The sequence below is a fragment of the Hyperolius riggenbachi genome, chromosome 4 (assembly GCF_040937935.1).
Source record: "Hyperolius riggenbachi isolate aHypRig1 chromosome 4, aHypRig1.pri, whole genome shotgun sequence".
In the NCBI taxonomy this organism is placed as follows: domain Eukaryota; kingdom Metazoa; phylum Chordata; class Amphibia; order Anura; family Hyperoliidae; genus Hyperolius; species Hyperolius riggenbachi.
The window spans coordinates 256,454,470-256,477,621 of record NC_090649.1 but is presented as its reverse complement, the minus strand read 5'-3'; the positions used below and the strand labels follow the sequence as shown (position 1 = coordinate 256,477,621).

The following is a 23,152-nucleotide window of genomic DNA, read 5'->3' as shown; positions in this document are numbered from 1 at the left end:
CATATCAGCAAAGAGTATAGCAGTCTGTAACAGGAAATTGTGCATGGTTGTATAAGTTTGATGTGTCACAGAAAAATATATGTTGCAATAGAAAATAAAATCAGTTTATCGTCTTTAGATGTGTAAGATTTCCATGCTGGTTTCATTAAACCTAGAAATGCTAATTAGTATATATCTTCATGAAAACTGCCTCAGTTCAACTCTATTACTTCTGGGTCTTTTTCCTCCAACTCACTCCTTAAACCTCGTGTCCGCCGGCTTCTGGTGCGTAGCCCCGTCCCCTTACAGAAGAGTGCCATGGCATTCTCTCTAACAAGATAGAGGGTGTTATGGAAGCGCCTCGGCATATCTCTGCAAGGGGCTATGAGCCAGAAGCCGGCTGACACAGGGCTCGGGAAGTGAGTTGGAGGAAAAGTAATTATAACTTTTTATGAGAAGATACATGTTTATTTGACACTGAATAGTCTCTTTAAGCCAGTACAAGCTTTCAGAACCAGCACACCACACTCAATCAGTAAAATGTCTAAACAATGTCTAAACAATCAAAGGATAAGGAGGCAGCACACAAATTACTGTGCTGTAAAGCCAGGTGTATTGGAGTACACACAATCACACTACATAAAGAAGTTGGTTTGGAGCATTTGGGAGGCACGTGTGGGATTGATAATAACATAGAAGGAGTGTCCATTGGAAATGACAAGGAGGAGGAGAAGGTAGTGGTGACAGAGAGGTACACATTTCCAACCTCGCTAGTAAACAAGCCCCAGTGGCATGAAACGATTGTTCCTTGGGGTTTTTTGTCCCATCACCCACGCTGTCGAATGTAGCTGCTCCACAGATTTTACTATAAGCGAACTCTCTTTGTATACAAATACATTTTGACACAGTAGTGCAGCCTCCCTTGCTCTGCCTCTAAATATTCAAGTGGCATGTTTCTGGGATAGAGCACTCTGCCATCAGTATTTGTGACCAGGAGTGTTACTGACGAGCCATTGACTCTTGTGACTTCTTTCTGGAGTCTAACTTACTTCCCATACACACATTTCCAACCTCACTTGGTGGTACCAGAAAGTTGGTGCCCCCTTGATTCTTCCTTCTTTGCCACTGAAAGAGAAGGAGGGGGTGGGTCAGCCAGCCTATTCTCTCAGCCAAGTGTACCCTTTCAGCAAACTAGGTGATTAATCTTTATAAAGTTGACGTTGCTAACATTCCTGCTTAATTTTAAGTGCTAAGCATAGATGTTGCAGTTTAAAATGGTTTTGTCAAAGAATGAGGCATAAAAGAGGGCTTAGACAGCACTAATCTTATGTACAGGCCTAGCATCAGACTACAGCTGTTCCTGTATATTTTTGATGGTGGATGATGATATGTTTTGGCTGCTATCTTGACATGCATTGCATTGGACTGCTGATATTTTTGGGCATTCTGCTCCTTCCCAGTGTAACTTACTCCTCATTTCCCTCTTATATGTCACAGTGCAGGTCCATACTTTTAACCTATCATCATCTCCTACCTCCTCCTTCGCCTGACTGGAGTTGGCACTTCTCTTTCTGTAGATCTGCATTTTTTATCTTACAGCCTTAATTCATGTGGAGGACTCACAGCAGACAGTGAGCTGTCCTTATGCTACAACATGTTATTTTATATAGAAATTTTGAAGAAATTAGGAACATCTCACTTTGAATAATAACTAGCAACTTAGTCATGGTTATCTCCACCATTGGACTTACTGTATATCCTTGTCTTAAGTTGACCTTGTGTATAAGTCAACCCCAGTGTTTCACCAACTTAAACTGCAATTTTTGATGACTCAAAAAGTATAAGGCCACCAAGGAAAATTAATGATTGCACTTCGAAACTAGGAAAATTTAATGTTTGCACTTGGGGACCAGGAGGGGTAATGGCTGCACTCTGGGACCAGGATGGGTTAATAGCTACACTGCATAAAGTATTTCACCAATTAATACCTCCTGGTAGCCAATAGCTACTCCAGTTCCTTATATGCAGTCATTACCCTTTCTTGGTCCCTAGATGCAGCCAGCAACAGCCATTAACTCCTTGTGGTCCCCAAGTGCAGACATTAATCATCCTTGTCCTCAAGTACAGACAGTATTAACCCCTCCTCCTTAGTAACCAGTATAGCCAATATCTGTTCCCCTCTGACCTTGATAATAAGTATGGCTAGAATCTGTCCCTTTCCGCTCCCTCCTTGGTGAATAATGTGGTCAGTAAGTTTACCTACTACCTCCCCTTCTTGGTAATCGATATGGCCAATATCTGATCCTGCTGAATAACTGATGTAATCAGTATCTGCCCCCCCCCCTCCCCCCCACCTCAGAAATCAGTGTGGGCAGTATCTGAATGCCTAGTAAAACAAGTTCAAATCTGCATATACAGTGTATGCCTAATATGAAGACATCCAAAAATACAGCTGCAAGTTCATTTGAATTAACCCTGAAATGAGAAACACTTACCCTTGTAATCTTAAAGCCCGCTGTAAAGTAGGATGGAGATTCACTGGCTTATCTGCTTTTAGTGCTTACTTTCATGCACAGTTTTTGAATGCATTTAATGGAATATTTAAAAAAATAATTATCATAACAGGGGTTATAAAATATGTTCACTGCTCCTCACTCCCTAAACAGCTGTGCAATCAAATGCAATGCTTTCCAGTTAGAGAATGAAAGCTGAAAGCAGTGAGGCGATAAGTCAGCTGACAAAGTAATCAACACCACCACCCATATGCTCATGTGGCTAATGAGTAATTGTCTTAGATTGGCTGGGAACACACAAATGGTTTCTGCAAAAAAAGGTATACTTCATTGTTGTCAGACATTTTGGATACCTCATTGCTCATTTTACCTACTGGTGGTAGTATTTGCCTCAATGCTGAACTTCCTTATCTGATCTCACTCCTTGGTCTACTGGCCAAAAGGCTCTTTATATTGTCCTGAAGAATTGGGCTAATACACACATAATGAATTTCTTTTTTACATGCAGCATAAATGGTCATTTATTGGAGAATGTCAGTATTTTTCCTTGGAGATACAGTAGGCCAAAATTTTCCATCCATTTACATTTTTTTATTCTTATTTTAATGTCACTTTGGCCTTGTTTTTACCCTATGGCATAGGTTACCTCTATTAAGAGGTCAAATATATTTAGGTTTTTGTACAGCAACCGGTGTCAGGGGAGGAGGGTGGCACACACCTAAGTAAGGATGGATACTCCCCACACTTCTTTTGGTGTATCAAGAAAATCATAGCTGACTGCAGACTTTAATAAAAAGGCAATGTTTATATAATATTGTAAGGAAACACGGAAAATCAGCCGCCTCCACTCAGCATGAGGCGGCTGTTTCCATGGAGAGCATAGCGGAACGCAGAAAAACCGCCGCATCTGACGCGGCGGTTAGCACGCATGGCTCTGTTGCTGACACTTTGACCCAGCGTGGGGAGGCAGCCGCCGGTGCAGATAGCGGTGCGACCAACCCCGCGCATGGGTCCGTGGAGACATTGCTAAGCAGTACTGGTGTGGCTGGGACTGATAGTCCACCTAGGTTCAGAATGACACGCGTGCGCGCGGAGAGGCAGAACCTTTATGGCAGTCAGAGAAAGGTCAGCTGACCAGGCCAGTCAGCTGACAATCACAGCAACTTTCATTGGTCCAGCACTTGAGGGAGGTGCTGGAGAGCACAGGTGTATATATACTGGGTGCTGGTCATTCTCTGGTTGTCTGTCATTGCGATCACTACGTGGTAGCACTAAGGCCTTGTCTGTATCTGTGTTCTAGCATAGTTTCCAAAGGTGTTGACGATCACGGACCTCACACCTTAGCGTTAGGAAATTGAACTGTATTATTTGTTATGACCTTCTGCCTGCCTGACTACCCTGCTGAACTCTGATTCTGTACCTTGCTATCTCTGATATCCTGTTGCCAAACTCTGCTCATTCCTGGACTCTGTATTTTCCTCTCTAAGTTGTACCCCGCTATTCTGATACTCCGTTGTCAAACCCTGACTGTTTATTGGATTCTGTATCTGTCTCCTGAATCTGTACCGTATCTGTCTGTGTGTTAACGACCTGGATTGCCCGACCTCGAGAACTGGCCTTACTGTTAGAGGCAGTTCCCAGACCTGTTAGTGACACCCTCTCTCTGGTGTCACTCACGTTCTGTCCTTCCTATCCTCAGCCTAGCTCCTCGCCCGGGAGAGTCTAGGCATACGGAAGGAACCTACTTCTGTGCAGTACTCCTTACTGCTTCGGTACCTTCTCCTAACTTAAGGTGCAATACTCAAAGTATTACCGTTACACCAAAACACTCTTATCCCTCAGGTGTCCAGAGGTTAGAATATATATCTGATTATTGGTGATACTGCAGATCACCAATAATCGGGTGTATTCTGTATTCTCGATGATACTGCAGTTCACCGGTAATCAGACCTTCTCTATTACACCGATCGTTACAAATATTTAAAGAGAACCTAAGGCATGGAACTGCCTAAAAAAGTAAATACTTACGTAAGGAGAAGGTAGCTTGTGGATCCTATAGAGGCTTCCCACGATGTCTACCAGTCCTCAGACACTGGCTGGGACCCTCCTTAACATTGGGGCTGTGCTACTCTTCTGGCATTATTGGCCATACTGGACCCGCGCAAGCATGGCTGCGCCTGCACGGTAGCATGGTGCTACTCCGGCTTACTGCACAGGCACAGCCGTACTTGCAGGCATCAGGGGACTGGAGGATGAGATAGGAACCAGAGGCTTCTCTCTTCTTAGGTAAGTATTCTTTCACCGTGTGTATACTTAAATTACCAAATCATCTAAGTATTAAAACACGTCCATTTTTGTAAAAAACTACCATTCAAAGGATAAAGAGTTCCAAAAACATATGATGCTTTTTTTTAAACTATTGACAAATGAAATGCCATTTTTTGTACACTTCATACATAAATGACTGAATTACGTGAACTCAAGAATATCTGTGTATTTTGTGTCTTAGTATATTTCATTTGCTAGAAATGCTTAACTGAAGCACGATGTCATGTTCTTTTGTATTTTTAATTTGTATGTGTTACTTACTTTTACTCATTAGATTTACTTCAAAACATAAAATAACTAAATGTGCATATAATGAACACGATATCTATGGCAATTTTCATTGATATCATAATTTTCATATAACACAAATTGTTATTGTGTATTTAATATGGAATTAATATTAATTGCTATTAATATTAAATCTTAAATACATTTGCATGAATGTTGACATTGCTTTTATTGTAATCTATCAGCTAAGGTATTGATTTTAATTACAATATAGCTAGAAGTTATTTCTGAATGGTTTGTTTGCTTTTTATGATTATTCTATTACACATTTACAACTTCTAAGTTGAAATCAAACTATACCTCAGAGTAGCACAAAATAAATCCATATACAAACAAACAAATCAGCTGTGCCCACTTGGGCTATCCCAGGAGGCATCACAGCCTAAAAAAATGGCCTTGGAGTTGAAGAAAAGCTGAAATACTGTTCTTCTCATCCTTATTGTTTTGTTGATAACTTATATCTTGTTTGTTTGTTTTTTATTTTGCCTTCTACCTTTGTTCTCATTTTTGAAATGTTTTTGTGAGATTTGGTGATTAGGTTTAGTTTAATCTGGGCGTTTTATCTTTTCCTTTTTTTTTTCTAGAGGAGAGGAGGTTGGCTTTAAGGCTGTTTCAAGTGTTTTGTTAGGAGTTTGTATTTCCCAAACACAGGAAAGGATATAGGATATCTTAGATAAGGCAAGAAGATTAAATTGTGGGAGGATATTTCAGAGTCAATCCATTTTATAACTATGTGTAGAATAAGCTAGTGTCTTGTATGATACAAACAAGGGTATTATATAGACCAACAGCACATCCAAAAGCATATTAAAATGTTCACTGGTCAGCTGGTTTTAAGCCTCATCGACACAGTACAATTTTCCGTCAGATCGGATCTATGAGATGGATTTATTAGATCATTTCCAACCGGTCCAATCAGATTGCGTTAGATTTTGCAATAGATTTTGGGTACTTATCAAAGCAAAATCTATCGCAAAATTGATCTGAAACAATTCGGACGTCTAGACACAATGCAATTTCTTATTAGATCTATCTAATAGATCCATCTATCTGATGCAAAATTGTACCGTGTAGAGGAGGCTTAAGTTATGAGCAGATGATATTGCTAATATGCAAATTTTAACTGACCCAGGGAGAGAATGATAACTTAGCTGGCAGCAGTTTAATCAGCAGATAGAGGCTAAATATCTACTGTTTCCTTGGTCAGCAGAGATTTATGTAATCTCTATTTTAGACTAGGTTTCCCAGATGCACTTTTCCAAGTGAAGTGCATCAAGCATTCAGATAACTCCACACCTCCCAAATATTCAGAATTCCAGTACCTTAGACATTGCCATCAGTGCAGAAGCGATCCAGAGTCTGCCATTCTAAAAATAAAAAATAAATCCCTGCCATTAACAGAACACCCTGAAGTCTATGACATCCAGGCCTCCCCCTTTTTGGGCAAATTAGAAGATTTACACTTGTTTTGGTGTCAGAGGAATTTTTTCTGGTTTAGTTCAACAGCATAGGATGAGTGGGAGGAGGTTCCCCAAGAGTATACAAGATTTGAAACCTATTTAATTGAACAATCTTACCTCAGATGAATAGGATTACAGAATGACTCATTTTTTGGACAGTAAAAAGATGACAACTTTCACAGGCCTTACCCATTTCCTCAGCAAAATCACAGTGTCCTTAGTTAGAACACCATGGACTTGAAGTGCAATAAAAAAAGGAAAACTCTTTGAATTCACTGATAGGAACATTTATTTTATGAGGATTTCAGTCCAATATGGGAAAACACACAGTTTAGTAGGGGTGTGTAATAATGCTGACACTGTAAAAGATCACTGTAGCTCGTTTTATGGACAGTCCCAGCAGCCACACTGTGTATTGGCGGTGCATACTTTGTTCTATTCAGAGTGCTGATGGCCTCCCCTGACTGAGCTGGAATGGGAGATAAAGGAAGTGAGGACATCTCGGGAATAACACATTAAAAATGCAAAGAAAAAGTTTACATGCAATCCGGATATAGAGCAAAATATACATACAAACACCTTGAGTTTAAAAATATATCTGGAGTTCAGTTATACTTGAGCAAGCTTGTCTCTCCATTTCTTAGTCCTATCACACAATAAAAAGCTAATAATACATCAATATCCCACCACATAATATAAAGCTTATAATGCACTAATATCCCAATATTAAATGATTACATAAAGCTAGAACAATAAATGAAGGGCTATTTTGTCATGGCGTATGCATACATTGTACCATAGGTAAACTATAACAAAAAGTGTTTGTTGAATAAGAATTAAAATAACCTCATAGAGGATGCCAAAAAATGTATTTTACATAATTCTGTTAGGAATAGACGCCAGAATGTCCTAATGTGGAGACACAGATGGGGTGACCCTGTTTTCCACTTTAGTGGGCACCTTTGCAGGATTTGCAGTTTTGTTCTGCTTACAAGGGAAATTGCTATGTGCTGTTTCCATGTCAGTGGATTTGTTTATGACACTTCAAAATTGTTGTACAAGCTCAATTGGAGCTGTTTATTCACCTCTGAAGAATCTGACATTTGTTCCATAAAACGTGCATCAGGATTTGCATTTATAATTGAGCTTGAAAGACAATTGGCATCTATTTACAAAAGAATTACATGATGCATACTTTTTGGAGTCCTGTATGAGGTGATTTTAATATTGGTACAATAAATGTTTGTTTTTTATTGGTTTACCTATGGTTCTAGTATACTGTATAAAACTAGTATATTTTTAGTATATGATATGACAACATTGCACTATAGACAAATAGCCTTCCATGTCCATTGCACATTGAAAATGGCCTTCCTTTTGTCGATCTAGCTTTATATAGCCATGTCTTAGTTCAATTGGTTTGGAGTGGTTGCCATGAATTTGCATATAGTGCCATACCCGTGCCAATGAATCCAGCACCCAGCCTAAATCTTTCTACACAAATTTGCAGAGAGGACCAGGGAACTCAATCAAACGTTTGTTTAACATCCAAAGTAATATAACCAGATTCTATCCTTTTATTCCTGCATAAATGTGTTGTCATAATAATAATAATAATAATATTAATAATGCTAGAGTTGCCATAATGTTGTCCCTCCCCTGTACTTTGCCTGGATCTAAAACTTTCTTGAAGCCTAAAAAAAAGAAAAAAGAAATCCAGAGCCTAATATAGTGTAGTATTTTTGTCCAACGTGGTAAAAAGAAAACAATATAAGATATACTCATAAAGGTAGGTTGCTGATAAGCAACCACTTTCAAGGCATTAGGGGAACTTGACCTGCCCCTCGGGGTAGATTAAGATGTTACTCTCTGTAGGCAGGAAGAACGAGGGTAGACCCCTCCACCAAAGGTGGACTAGTGATACTTGCATCAGAAACACAGAGGTGCTAAAAGGATAAAACAATGTTCAAATTAAAATATGGTGGTTCTTGAAGCCTTATTCTGGGAAGCTGTAACAACTGAAGTTGGTTGCAATAATTTGCAACCAGCTCCTGTACATGAACAATAAATTCTGGCCAGGCATAGTAGATAGGATATTAGGAAATAATATAAAGGAAATAATATCAAGTCATAGAAAAATTACTGACAGCAGAATGACAGCCAAAATGATGACGCAAGAATAAAAAAAAAAAATACAGACACTTTTTTTTAAAATAAACCTTCTGTCAAGCTGTTACTGTTTGTGTATTCATGCAAGTTCAGTTAAAATACGTTTGTTCACGGACGAGGCAAGAGGATTTAACTCCCCCCCCCACCCCCTCACAGTCATGTGAAAGAATAAGACATAACGGTGTATAAGAGCAAAGCTGGAGGAGTGCAGGAAGTGAAATAAAACTAAAAGGAACAGAATCATAAAGTTAGATTTAGCAACTTTTTTCAGTTCAGGCGCCCTTTAAGTGTTATGCAGCAAATGCTTTGTGTCACTAAGCAAAGCTTCATATACATGCTAGGCAATCTTTGGCGAAGACGGTTGTTTTGGCACCATCTCTATAAAGTATCTAGTGTGTATAGGTATCCTCCGACATCCATACAGCATGTTGGATCGCCAAACAACATTGACAAAAAACAAGTGCATTGCATTTTCACTTACCTCACCATTCACTCATGTGCCACCCCGTTGTCCCTCCTTTCTTCTTCATTGAACAGTGCATGTTTCACAGATATATCTTTGGTAAGCTTTGAAAATGTAAGCAGTGCATGATAATCTGTTACAGATTACCATATGAAGGACAGTGGCAAGTAGGAATGATCAATTAGATGCAAATGACTTCCCCTTGCATTCTTAGTTTGTGTAAATGTTATGCAGCTTGAACTTGGACCAATAAAAATTGACAGGAAGTTATTCCAATTTCAAGCTGCATATAATTTACATGAAATTTGAATGTAAGGAGAAATTATTTCTATCTCATTGATCATCCGTAGTGGTGAGCCAAGTGCTGTAAGTGGTGGTGAAAAATGATCAGTTGAGTAGATGCAGCCTGCAGGCCATAGTAGGAAGGCCACATATTTATCCTGCGCAATGTGGTGCAGTATTCTTCCTTGCATCCTGGCTCCAGCTATAATTCTCTCCAGATATAGTTTTAGGTAAAATGAGGCCCTAATTTAATCAAAATGGAGTAGGATCGATAAAGGAAAGATGTGTGCCAAACAATATATACACATAATTGTAAAATATCATAACTTTATTAAATTCATTAGAAAAGTTAAAAAAGAATGTACATTAGCCTGATGTCTAATCTAGGCCGGCCGGCCGGCTAGCCCCGCACTCATACCTCACAAACACACTCAATTGCTCCTAAAAGGAAACAAAGTTCATAATCCTGTTCATGCGCATAGAACTGTATTAGTAATAAGGTTCAGCAAGGTTCAGCGGTGTAGAGTGAAAGCAGCGAAGCAATGGGTTATGGCAGCAGATCACAGTAGAGTCCACAGCATATACTGAAAATCACTGTAAGCAGGGCCGGATTTGTACTTTTCACCACCCAAGGCCAACTATACCGTCTGTTTGGTTGTTATCTCTGTGTGCCCCAATGAGAATTCTACTTACTTTCCATCATTGGATGTCAGTTGTCACAGACAACGACTATTTTAGTAATATGCGTATAGATTATAAATTATGTTTTCCTTAAGAACTTTTATGTTATGTTTGCTATCTCATTAATGATGGGACCATTGTGTCACTATGAGAGTTAGGCTGAAGTGTACCTGCAGGAAAGAGCTTACAGGTCTTGCAGGGACGACACAAGTACAGGACAGGGAGTTCGAAGGTTAAATCTGTCCTTGTAGATAGATAGAATAGCTTTATTGCACCTCACTGAGCCGCCCCTAAATTTCTGGTGCCCTAGGCCATGGCCTATCCGTCCTTGCCAGAAATCCGGCCCTGACTGTAAGTATAGCTGTTAGTGGTTGAAACAGCTCAGCAGCATAATGGCACACATAGTTCAAGGTACAACAACTCCCAGCAAGGCAATGGATATTGTAACCAGTATATAAGCTACGCTGTGTGCGGCTATGCAGTGATCCAAGTCCTCATGCACGCCGTGACAGCGTCACACACACAAAAATAGGAATAAGTCTCCAAAAGCATGAAGCAGTAAAGGTTATACTATACCACTCCGTTGTCCAGTGTTGGCTACAGACAAGGTCCTCCAGCACCCAAGGCTGAGACACCAAAGTGCGCCCCTCCATCCCTCCCACCCCAGCCGTCACACACGCATTGCTATTCGACTAAGATGCGCCACAGGGCCCACAGCCTCCCCAACACCTTAATCTCTAGTTGTCTGCCTTGCAGTCACTGCTATGTATCCACTTTTCTTATTTCTTTCTGCTTCAAACACAATTAGGAATGACAGCTGAATGAATTCTGTGCCCCCTCCTACACTGCGCCCTGAGGCTGGAGCCTCTCCAGCCTATGCCTCGGCCCGGCCCTGGTTGGCTGTACTGCTCAGCTGTGCAGACTCCTGAGCTCCATCACAGCAAAGATTGGAGATCACATGTATCCAGATCCATAAACATAAATGCCGCCTCCCACATGCAAATGCTAAACAGCTGGATAGTGTCCACTGGCAATTTGGTCACATCGCTGCTACTGGGGGCGTACTCTCACAAAACCGGGAATGAGTTCCTCAAATGCAGGGGATGAGCAACTAGAGGCCCTAGGCAACAATTAATGTGCGAACGCTTTCATGTTCATACTGTGCTGAGATTAAACTTGTGAAATGTACTGTCTCTGACTTGTGGGGCTCCCAAGAAACATGGGGCCCTGGGTGGTTGCCTAGTTTGACCCTATGGAGGCCCCAGCCCTCATCTTCTCCACCCTCATATTATTTTGCTACTGTGCCTCTCTGATGTTAAAGGACCTACAGAAGGTCCTGGTAATCCTCACATACAGTGGGGTGTGAAAGTTTAGGCAACCTTGTTAATCGTCATGATTTTCCTGTATAAATCATTGGTTGTTATGATAAAAAATGTCAGTTAAATATATCATATAGGAGGCACACACAGTGATATTTGAGAAGTGAAATTAAGTTTATTGGATTTACAGCAAGTGTGCAAAAATTGTTTAAACAAAATTAGGCAGGTGCATAAATTTGGGCGCCACAAAAAAGAAATGAAATCAATATTTAGTAGATCCTTCATTTGCTGAAATTACCCACAGACCAGCACCAAAGACCTACAACATAATTTTGCTGCAGATGGAGTCACTGAGCATCATTCAACCATTCGGCGCACTTTACACAAGGAGATGCTGTATGCGAGAGTGATGCAGAGGAAGTCTTTTCTCCAACCACAGCACAAAAAGAGCCGCTTGAGTTATGCTAAAGCACATTTGGACAAGCCAGCTTTTTGGAAAATTAAATTGAGTTATTTGGGCATTGAGTTATTTGGGCATAACAAGGGGCATTATGCATGAAGGAATAAGAACACTGCATTCCAAGAAAAACCCCTGCTACCTACAGTAAAATGTGGTGGTTCTGTCATGTTGTGGGGCTGTGTGGCCAGTGCAGGGACTGGGAATCTTGTCAATTTTGAGGGACGGATGGATTCCACTCAGTATCAGCAGATTCTGGAGACCAATGTCCAGGAATCAGTGACAACTGACAAAGCTAAATCTGCACCGGGGAATTCATGCAGAGGAACAAGTACAACATTCTGGAATGGCCATCTCAGTCCCCAGAACTGAAAATCTGTGGTGTGAGGTAAAGAGAGCTGTCCATGCTCGGAAACCATCAAACCTGAATGAACTAGAGATGTTTTGTAAAGAGGAATGGTCCAAAATACCTTCAACCAGAATCCAGACTCTCATTGGAACCTGCAGGAAGCGTTTAGAGGCTGTAATTTCTGCAAAAGGCGGATCTACTAAATATTGATTTCATTTATTTTTTGTGGTGCCCACATTTATGCACCTGCCTAATTTTGTTTAAACAATTTTTGCACACTTTCTGTAAATCCAATAAACTTCATTTCACTTCTCAAATATCACTGTGTGTGCCTCCTATATGATATATTTAACTGACATTTTTTATCATAACAACCAATGATTTATACAGGAAAATCATGACGATTAACAAGGTTGACCAAACTTTCGCACCCCACCGTAGATTAAAAGGATTTTTTTTCATTTATAATTTTCATAAAATGTTGCATTTTCTTCAAGTAAAAAAGGCATGCTGTGACAACACTTGCAGAAATGGACAAAACCTATATGTGCTGCAAACACTGACATGCATGGCCTGCTACTATGAGGTTGTACCTGTGTGAGATGCAGCAGAAGAGGGAGTAACATGAAGGGGGTTAACATGAGATGGCACACTCCAGAACCATCAAAGAGAAGCTGACTGCACAGACAATGTGAGGAAAAAAGGGAATTTAAGATTTTAAAAAGACAGTAGTAGTACATTTGAGATTTGTCTGCAATCTTACCAGGAAGGTTTCATTATGCCTTTTCTAAGTGACGTGCTTAACGATAGTTGTTCTTTAAACTTTCGAAAATGGTAAATTGGTGTTTAGAATATCATATTTAGGGTGAATAGAGGAACTAGGAAACAGGAAACACGCTCTTTAGTTTTTCTGTATTATGTCACCTATATTAATAGCCCTTCTGGGCATGCCATTATGCTAGTAATATGGAATCACAGTTATCACACAGTATCATATTACATAATTAACATGTATAGATACATCAGAGGGCAATATAATAGCTTGGCGGATGAGCTTTTTGTCCCTAGGCCTTCTCAAAGGACTAGAGGACATGATCTGCGCATGGAGGAAAAACGTTTTAGCCATTTATTTAGGAAAGGGTTCTTTACAGTAAGAGTGATTAAGATGTGGAATGCATTGTCACAGGAAGTCGTTATGGCAAACTCTATACCTGCATTTAAAGGGGGCTTAGATGCTTTCCTTGCATTGAAAGACATCCATGGCTACAATTACTAGGTAATGCCTAATGATGTTGATCCAGGGATTTTATCTGATTGCCATCTGGAGTCGGGAAGGAATTTTTCCCTTTAGGGGCTAATTGGACCATGCCTTGTAAGGGTTTTTTCGCCTTCCTCTGGATCAACAGGGATATGTGAGGGAGCAGGCTGGTGTTGTACTTTATACTGGTTGAACTCGATGGACGTATGTCTTTTTTCAACCAAAATAACTATGTAACTATGTAACTATGTAAGTCACAGTCATAGTAACTTAAACCAGCAGTTTATTGTAGCCACTTTCACCAAGCTTTGACTCTGACTTCTTCTTCATAGCTGCACTGTTGTGGATCTTTTCCATTAGATTCTTTACAGCACATCATTGTGTAGTTAAAATATTCTGAAAATACATTTAAGAAATATGAACAAAAAAGTGTCAGTTATTCTGCTGCAAAGACTTTCGTGATTTGTATGCTGTATGTCTGAGCTGCAATGATATAAATTGATTCCGTCTCATGAGGTAAAATTTCAGTTCACCCTAGAGAAACAAAACGTATTTGCTCAGCCTCTCTTCTAAAAGATTTTAACTTTATTGCAAGCTCAGTAAACTATTAAACTGACATTCATTACTTCATGACAGTCTGGGAATGGAAAATAAAGCACTTAAAATGCTTAAAACACGTATAAAATCTAAGAAAAAAAATATCCTTTGTCTAACTACAGCATTTCTGCTGTGTGTGTGAGCGTGTGTGTGCGTGTGTGTGTGTGTGTGTCTGCGTGTTATATAACGGGAGAGAGAGAGATGGCTTCTGTATTATTTTCCTCTATGTATGCTGCCCACTACACTCTTACATACAAACATATGTTAACTCTTCTGTACTTTTCATTCATTGTGCATTTCTACCACATCTCTACTTAAATCCATTGAGCATCTAAATCCCAATTCCTGGTAGAAGCAAAATTTAAACCATGAAATATACATCTATTGTTGTCAACATTAAGTGTCTTTCTGGTTTGATAAAGTACTATATAGTAATTTCATCAAGGTATCCATAGTGTTTGAATGAATATACCTCCAGACTTCAGACACCAGTAGTTAACAGTTGCTGCTGACTTTACTGTACTGGTGCCAGACCAGTGGCATAGAAATAGGGGATGCAGAGGTTGCGATCATACTGGGGCCCTTGGACCAGAGGGACCCACTAGGCCTTTTCCCTCAACAGTGGTATTAGATCTTCAATGCTGATAATGATCTTCTATGTATGGTTAAAATAGTGGTAATCTTTAGTAAACAGTTCTTCTCCTCTGCTTACACCTCTCATACTGCGGAGGTCCTTGGCAGATTTTATTGTGCCATTTAAATTGTTATGTATAGAATGCTTGGGGGGGCCCAATGTAAAGCTTGCGCTGGGGCCTAAAGTTCCTTAGCTACACCTCTGTGACAGACTGCAGTGGCAACATTCCATATAATGCTGGAAGTTGAGTATCTAGAGAACAGTGGGTGATTCCTTCGCAAATCCATTTAGAGACCAATTTTATGATTGATAGTATACAGCAGCCTTAAACATTTAGTCACTTTCCCAGTTGGAAAAAAGATGCAAGTCCTGCATGTTTGCTGCAGTTGCAGCTGCACATACAGTCCTTCCTTCTAAATTAAATCATTTGAATAAAGAAAATAATGATAAGGATGTGATCAGATATGTCATGGATCGATGTAGGTATGTGGCTGCATGATTACAACTGAAATGTGTTGTGAAATAGATACATAACTTTTTAATGTACATAAATGTGTCTTTCTTATTTGCTTGGACCTATGTGTTCACTATTACATGTAAACATATCCAACTGTCCCAGGAACAGAAAACGCTTCTTCATGTTTCTGACAGGACTACAGCTAAAGAGAGGCAAGCAACAAAAAAAACCAACATTTTTTTGGGACTATACGACTCACTTTTTCTCCCCAAAAAGTGGGGAAAAAAGTCACTGCATCTTATAGTCTTAATGCAGGGAGTTCCTGACTTGTGAACGCCTGCCAATATGAACCTCCAGCCTGCCGCAATGTCAGGACTACCTGTACTGTGCCCATGCAGAGGAGGACACAGACAGACAAACAGAGGACACAAGTAGGACAGAGGAGGACACAGGAGGACACAGGGGGACAGAGGAGGACACAGGGAGACACAAGAGGTACAAGGGAGCATGAAGTAAAAAGGGGGTATAATCCACAAGATGCCCCTTCACCATGGATACACCAGGTGTAGTATATATTTATTTCCCCTGGTTTTTGTCCTCTAAACCTAGTTGCGTCTTATGGTCAGGAGCATCTTATAGTCCGAAAAATACGAGTGCTGAAAAGTTATTCTAAACAGAAGATGAAAAATGACCACCTAGGAGTAAACTTGAATTGATTAAGGGCCAGTTTATCTATCTAGAGGTGGCATTTTTCCTGAGATGGTTCATCTTAACCAAGAGGAAAGCAAATCAACAAAAAGGCATTATGCTTGGTTGTTCTTGTGTCAAAAAATACATTATTATGCTATACCAGTTGCCATAATTACGTACAGTAATTATAGGCTACTACTATTAGTTTCAACAGCATTATCAATTCTATTATATTTTCTGAACAGATCTTTTAGACTTACAGTATGGCTTATCTTTTTTGACATTCACTGTGTCCACCTATTTTATATCTCTTCCAGACACTTAGCTCTGTTTAAAAATCACTAAAGATAAGTATACTCCAGAAAAGTGTACATTACTATGGATTAAATTGCCAGTCTCTCTTCGGTTTGAGTTTCTACATAATAATTGTTATAATATAAGCAGAGAGCTAGACTTTTGTTATTAAAGCTGGCATCATTGCTTGTTCTTGAGCTAATGATTTCCTTTTTAGTTTAACTTACAGGAAAGAAAATACTTCTGCCTGCTAAACTATATTTACATACTGTTTATGCATTTTATCTCTCATCTTGTCATCACCGCTACATCAGGTAAGAAAACGAAAGCAAGGTCAACATTCTGCAATGCTAAGAAACAGTATTCTTGACATTGATGTATCACTTTTTGATTATTTTCAAGGGGGTAGCAATTACTTAGGAAAGTGGTCTTTAAATGTTCTTCTAAACAGAAATGAAGAATGCACTGTCTAGCAGAAAAAAGTACAGAAACTGTAATTGTACCGGGAACTTATCATCTGGTGACTTTTCCTAAGTTGCAAGCATGCATATGTGTTAGTAATAGGATGGGTTGAATGCTGTTATTATATTCCAGAGGAAAAAATATATAATAAAAGCACATCTCCCATAAAGTGCTCTTGCAGTGACACTTTGAAAGGAGGCGTGTTGCCTACAGTCTTTTGAATGTGTTCAAGTTTCTCTTTCAAAGAGAACAGAAGCACTGAGGTCAGAAACAAAAGCAATTCTCATTCACCACTTATTTTCACACTTTGATAAACTTCCCTCAGCTGCTACTATGACAGAGGATGTTCATAGATAGGAATCATATTTTACAAACAGGAAATAAAATGACTACACTTTCAATATTACAATTTATAAGCAATATTATACTACTGATTTAAAGAGAACCCCAGGCGGTCTGGTGGGTGGGGCTGATGGGAAACAGAGGTATGTTCCCTGCTGCAGGACATGCCTCTATGTCCCTCCACTCCGCTCTCTGCCCCCCTACTATAACCCCCCGAAGTTGGCGACAATAATTGTCACTATTTTGGAGGGTAATGGGAGGAGAGAGATTCCCTGCTCAAAACGCCCACTGGGGGGCATTCTTGCAGGCTTTCTACAGCTGCCATTGGGCAGCTGTCTCTCCATGGCTTCTCCCCCTACCACTCCCCCACCTCCCTGCATGGTGTAAGAGCTTCTCGCTCTCCTTCCAGCATCGTGACCCCAGAGGTCACAAAAATGAAAGTGGCATACTGCAGGAAACAGGAGCAACTGAGAGAGGTTGATCAGGTAGCATAGTTTTTATTAAATCTTCTGACCCCACTTCGGACTCTCTTTAAAATAAACCATTCACATTTCTGGGCAAGAGAAAATGATCATATGATGAAAAACCACCTAGGTAGAAAAATGTTCTTCACAGTAAGAATACCTTACCAAGGGATGCAGATATGGAAAATTCTATATCTGCGTTTAAAAAGGGTTTGTATACTTTCTTAAAGGGATACTGAGGTGGGGAGGGAGAGAAATATTAGATTTACTTACCTGGGGCTTCTTCCATCCTCTTGCAGTCTACAAGGTCACTTACTGTAGTTTAACCACTTGAGGACCGCAGTGTTAAACCCCCCTAAAGACCAGGACATTTTTCACAAAATGGGCCACTGCAGCTTTAAGGCCTCGCTGCAGGGCCGCACAACACAGCACACAAGTGATCCCCATCCTCTTTTCTCCCCACCAACAGAGCTCTCTGTTGGTGGGGTCTGATCGTTCCCCCAATGTTTGTTTGTTTTTTATAAATATTTATAGGTTATATTTTTAAATAAAATTGTGTCTTTTTTTTTTAATTTTCACAGTGGCCCTGCCCTCCCTCCGCCAGCCTGCCTATCACTGTGATCGGCTGTCATAGGCTTCACTCTATGACAGCAGATCACCCGGGCCTCTGGAGAGGACAGCCGTGTCACACGGCTGTCTCTAGTACAATGCTCCCTTAGCTCGCAGCGCTGTACAGGGTAATTAGATGGCAAAAAAGTTTTTCAATCTAACAGTCCCCGAGTGGCGAGTGCCGCTGGGAAACTGAAGGTGGAGCGGAGCCTACCAAGCGGAGATGCGCGCTAACAGTCATCTAACAGTCTCCGAGCGGCGATCTCCACTGGGAGACTGAAGGCGGAGCGGAGCTCCACCTACCAAGTGGAGATGCACGCTCCTGCAAAAGCCAGCCCCAGGACTTGACGCCATATGGCGTTAGGTGGTCCTTGGGCTGCCGCCGCATTCACGCCCATTGGCGTGTTGATCTAGTCAAGGAGCGAGTGTGTGAGGTTAAACTTTATGGATGCACGTCTTTTTTTTCAGTCTAGATAAATATGTAACTATGTTTCCCTGTGCCTGTCCGGTACCTGTTTGTGTGTGACAGGTTCACATTGTAATACCCATCACTGCATATACCTGCTACCTGTTGTTCACTTCAGCGCACCCACCTACCTACGTGAGCACACGCAGTGTCACTGTGCCTGTCCGGTACCTGTCTGTGTGTGACAGGTGCACATTGTAATACCCATCACTGCATATACCTACCTGTTGTTCACATTGCACCCACCTACCTACATGAGCGCACGCAGTGTCACTGTGCCTGTCCGGTAACTGTCTGTGTGTGACAGGTGAACATTGAAATACCCATCACTGCATATACCTACCTGTTGTTCACAGTGCACCCACCTACCTATGTGAGCGGACGCAGTGTTACTGTGCCTGTCCGGTACCTGTCTGTGTGTGACAGGTGCACATTGTAATACCCATCACTGCATATACCTACCTGTTGTTCACTTCTGTGAACCCACCTATCTACGTGGGCGCAAGCAGTGTCACTGTGCCTGTCCGGTACCTGTCTGTGTGTGACTGGTGCACATTGTAATACCTATCACTGCATATACCTACTACCTGTTGTTCACTTCTGTGAACTCACCTACCTACGTGAGCGCATGCAGTGTCACTGTGCCTGTCCGGTACCTGTCTGCATGTGACAGGTGCACATTGTAATACCCATCATTGCATATACCTACTACCTGTTGTTCACTTCAGTGCACCCACCTACCTACGTGAGCGCATGCAGTGTCACTGTGCCTGTCCGGTACCTGTCTGTGTGTGACAGGTGCACATTGTAATACCCATCACTGCATATACCTATTACCTGTTGTCCACTTCAGTGCACCCACCTACCTACATGAGTGCATGCAGTGTCACTGTGCCTGTCTGGTACCTGTCTGTGTGTGAGAGGTGCACATTGTAATACCCATTCCTGCATATACCTACCTGTTGTTCACAGTGCACCCACCTACCTAGGTGAGCGCATACAGTGTGATATACCACTCTGTGCATACCTGTTAACTGCACCTGTGTGACTGCACATTGTATTAGTCAAGTCAGTGCATACCTTTCATCCCCCCCGATATGGACAAAACGGACAAAACAGGTAGAGGCAGAGGTAGAGGCAGACCCAGAGGAAGGCCACCCAGCAGGTCTGTGTGAGGTCATGCTAATGTGATTTCGTGCAGCCCTGGACCAAAGTACAGTGCTCAGAGGAAGGCACGTCCCATCAACTCCCAAGATTGTCAGGACGTGGTTGACTATTTAACACAGAACACCTCATCTTTCACAGCCACCAGCACTGCTACAAGCACCACATCCACTGCATTTGACAGTTCGCAGGAGTTATTTGGTGGGGAAATTACTGATGCAAAGCCATTATTGTTACAACCAGATGAAGGCGCTAAACAAGTCACACCACCTCATATGTCTGAGTTAGGCACAACAACTCACCTGTAGGCAGAAAGGATGCAGCACTTGCAGAGCAAGCTGGCAACTATGCTTTACAATGCGTTTAAGGGTGATGTCACAGCACAACGCAATAAAGGTACCACTGCCAGTAATCCTTCTCCCATGTCCACACAGGCAAGGAAAGGACGCTCCAGCGATCTCATGGTGATGTCGGATATGCAGACATTCTTTAGTCCAACGCCTCACCTTAGCCCTTCTGGATCCACCCTCCACCAATGCCTAGACCGGCAGGTAGCCGACTACCTGGCCTTAAGTGTGGATGTAGACACTGTAAGCAGCGATGAACCGTTAGACTACTGGGTGCACAGGCTTGACCTGCGGCCAGTGCTATCCCAATTTGCCATCCAATTTCTGTCTTGCCCTGCCTCAAGTGTCCTATCAGAAATGACCTTCAGCGCAGCTGGAGGCATTATCACTGAGAAAAGAAGTCGCCTAAGTCACAAAAGTGTTCAGTACCTCACCTTTATCAAAATGAATGAGGCATGGATCCCGGAGGGCTACTGCCCGCCCCAAGACTAAGTCAGTCCCAACACACAGCATCTCTGCCTGCACGCCATGTGACTGCCTGCCCCAAGACTAAGTCACTTCCCACACAGCATCTCTGCCTTCAGGCCCCTTGACTGCCTTCTCTGCCCCCACCAACAGGGTCCGGGACTCCAGGTGGATTCCTGAATTTTTAAGGCCGCTACTAGCAGCGGCCGCTAAAATAATTTTCTGGTGCGTGTACATGCCTGCCTAATTTTTCTGGCTGCACTGCGGCTACAACAACAAAACAAAAGGCATGTACATGTGTCAATTCCCCTTCGTGATCGTTACCTTGCCGCGGTGAAGGGGCTTGCGTATCACAATAAAGCAATGACCGCCGGCTATATGAGTGTCTCAGGGGGTGGCACACCAAAGATAATAAGGTCATTGCTCCATATGGGCTTGAAAACAGCTATCGCCTGCACTCCCGCATGGTGCGCATCAGTCCAGCACAGCCGTCACAACACAAACAGCTGTTTGCGGTGCGTTACACAGTGAGTTTGGTATGTCAGTGTGAATCAGTACTCTAATTACACTCCGTGATTGATGTATACACATGCAAGATGTTTGAAAGCACTTTAGGCCTGCAATTTAGCATTCAATGGGATTTCTGCCCTTAAAACGCTGCTTTGCGTCAAATCCAGATTTTTCCCCGGGACTTTTGCCGTCTATACCACTCATCCATGCAAAAACTCAGATGTTAGACCCCTTAAAACATTTTTTCCATCACTTTTGAGGCCAGCATAAGTGTTTCTAGTTTTCAAAGTTCGCCTCCCCATCGAAGTCTATTGCAGTTCGCGTGAACCAAACTTTTGCAGAAGTTTGCAAACTCGGTTAGCGAACCAAAAATCGGAGGTTCGGGCCATCTCTAACTGCCGGCAGATATTGCTCCTTGTCCAGGGTTTCTTTGTAAAGGGGGTGGGGAGGCATTGCTGCTTCCATTTCAAGAGTACCCCCAATGCTATGGAATATGTATACTGGTATTTCTCAGGAGGTGAAACCCAATGCTCATGGGTTCTGAATTACTTGGGAAATATAAGCCTACATGGGACATGGGGTTAAAAATATTTGGAGTGGGAACCACTTGAAAATCAATATCAACCAATGATTGCATTTTTAATTTCTACTTAGAAATGACATTTTCCAATCAGAAATTCAGAAGTCAGAAATCCTTAAAATTGGAATGTTCATCACTGCAGCTATTACACGAATGATTATGGGGTAACTGAATATTACATTTTTGCTATAGTGGTCCTTTAATAAATTCATCAAGTGTAAAATGTTCATAAGATCGAAATCCAGAGCATTGTTCAGCTGTCATTTGGCTCTCTGTGAGCTCTACAACAGACAGAATCTGTTTTTCAGCCTGGCAATATCTGCCAGCATGAATACATTAGAACCTGGCCTCATTTCTAAAGGGGAAAAAAAGAAAATGAATCGGTGCAGAATTAATTGGTACAAAAATACTAGATTTACATATTGTGAAATAAATTGAAAAACAAAAATGACCAGTAAGCATTTCTAGACAAGGTTGGACGAATTAATTATGTTCTTTCCCTACAAAACTTATTTAGCATTCTGAACATTTGCATTGTTGTCAGAAGTAATTCATTTGATTAAGCCCGTATAAATTACACTGTATTAACCAGTTTAATGACTCAATCAGCAAGTACCATTGGGCTTATCTTATTTGCTGCATCAATGATCAAACTCTTGCCTAACTATGAAGTACGATCATTTTATGAGAAAGGAAATGTTTTATGATTTCTGAACAGCGTATTTTTCCTCGGTAATTTTTTCAGCTTTATCTCATTCATTTTACAGTCAATGGATATACTGCCATTAAAAGTATCTATAATTGCATTCAAAGCATACACAATTATGCTTTTGTTGTGTTGGGCTCTTTGATGTCTTGTGGGACATCTTTTTATATATCATGCTAACAATATGTACAATGAATACCCTGTTGAGTCCAAACAGATGCAAGAGATGTTTACTTGCATCCAACATATTGTCGGAACTATTGATGTGACCAGAAACTGGAGTTATCAAGAGTATCTGTCTAATGTATTTGACTGAATGAGACCTAAAGCATAAATACAAAATGGTAGGCAGTTTATATTTGTACAAAGTAAGAAATAATTCAGTAAGTTTGATGTATTGTTTTGGCTATTTCTGTTTGTAAAAAAAAAACAAAAACCAGAAGTCTCCGCAGTATTAATTTACAGTTAAATAAAGAAACATCAGGGGGGGCGTGGCCAGCACGGAGACCAGGACGGACGTGCAGTAACTGAGCTCCGCACTCAGCAGGCCATAAGCGACGGAAAAGCTACCGCCATACACTCCCTTTTTCGCCCGATAGGATGGAGGACAACACCATGGACCTGGATCTCTCCAAAAAACGGAAGAAGTCAGGTCAGAAGCCACAGAAGCTGACCGACTTCTTTCCCCCTCGCTCAGATCCGCCATTCCAAGATGGCGCCGGACTGCCTGCAGCCTCACCGAGCGCCCAGACAGACAGCAGCGCAGCTTCCCAGCCGGACACAGCAGCGACTACAGAGACCGCTCTATCCTCGCCAGAC

General features: G+C 41.4%; 1 long non-coding RNA gene across 1 annotated transcript in view; it reads right to left on the bottom strand.

Moving 5' to 3' along the window:
* Positions 1–6,855: 6,855 nt before the first annotated feature.
* LOC137570695 (uncharacterized) overlaps positions 6,856–23,152 on the bottom strand; it is an 81,862-nt gene continuing 65,565 nt past the window's right edge. Inside the window, exon 4 of the long non-coding RNA XR_011031140.1 lies at positions 6,856–7,037. This is a non-coding gene — a long non-coding RNA (uncharacterized lncRNA). The remainder of the gene's footprint in view (positions 7,038–23,152) is intronic.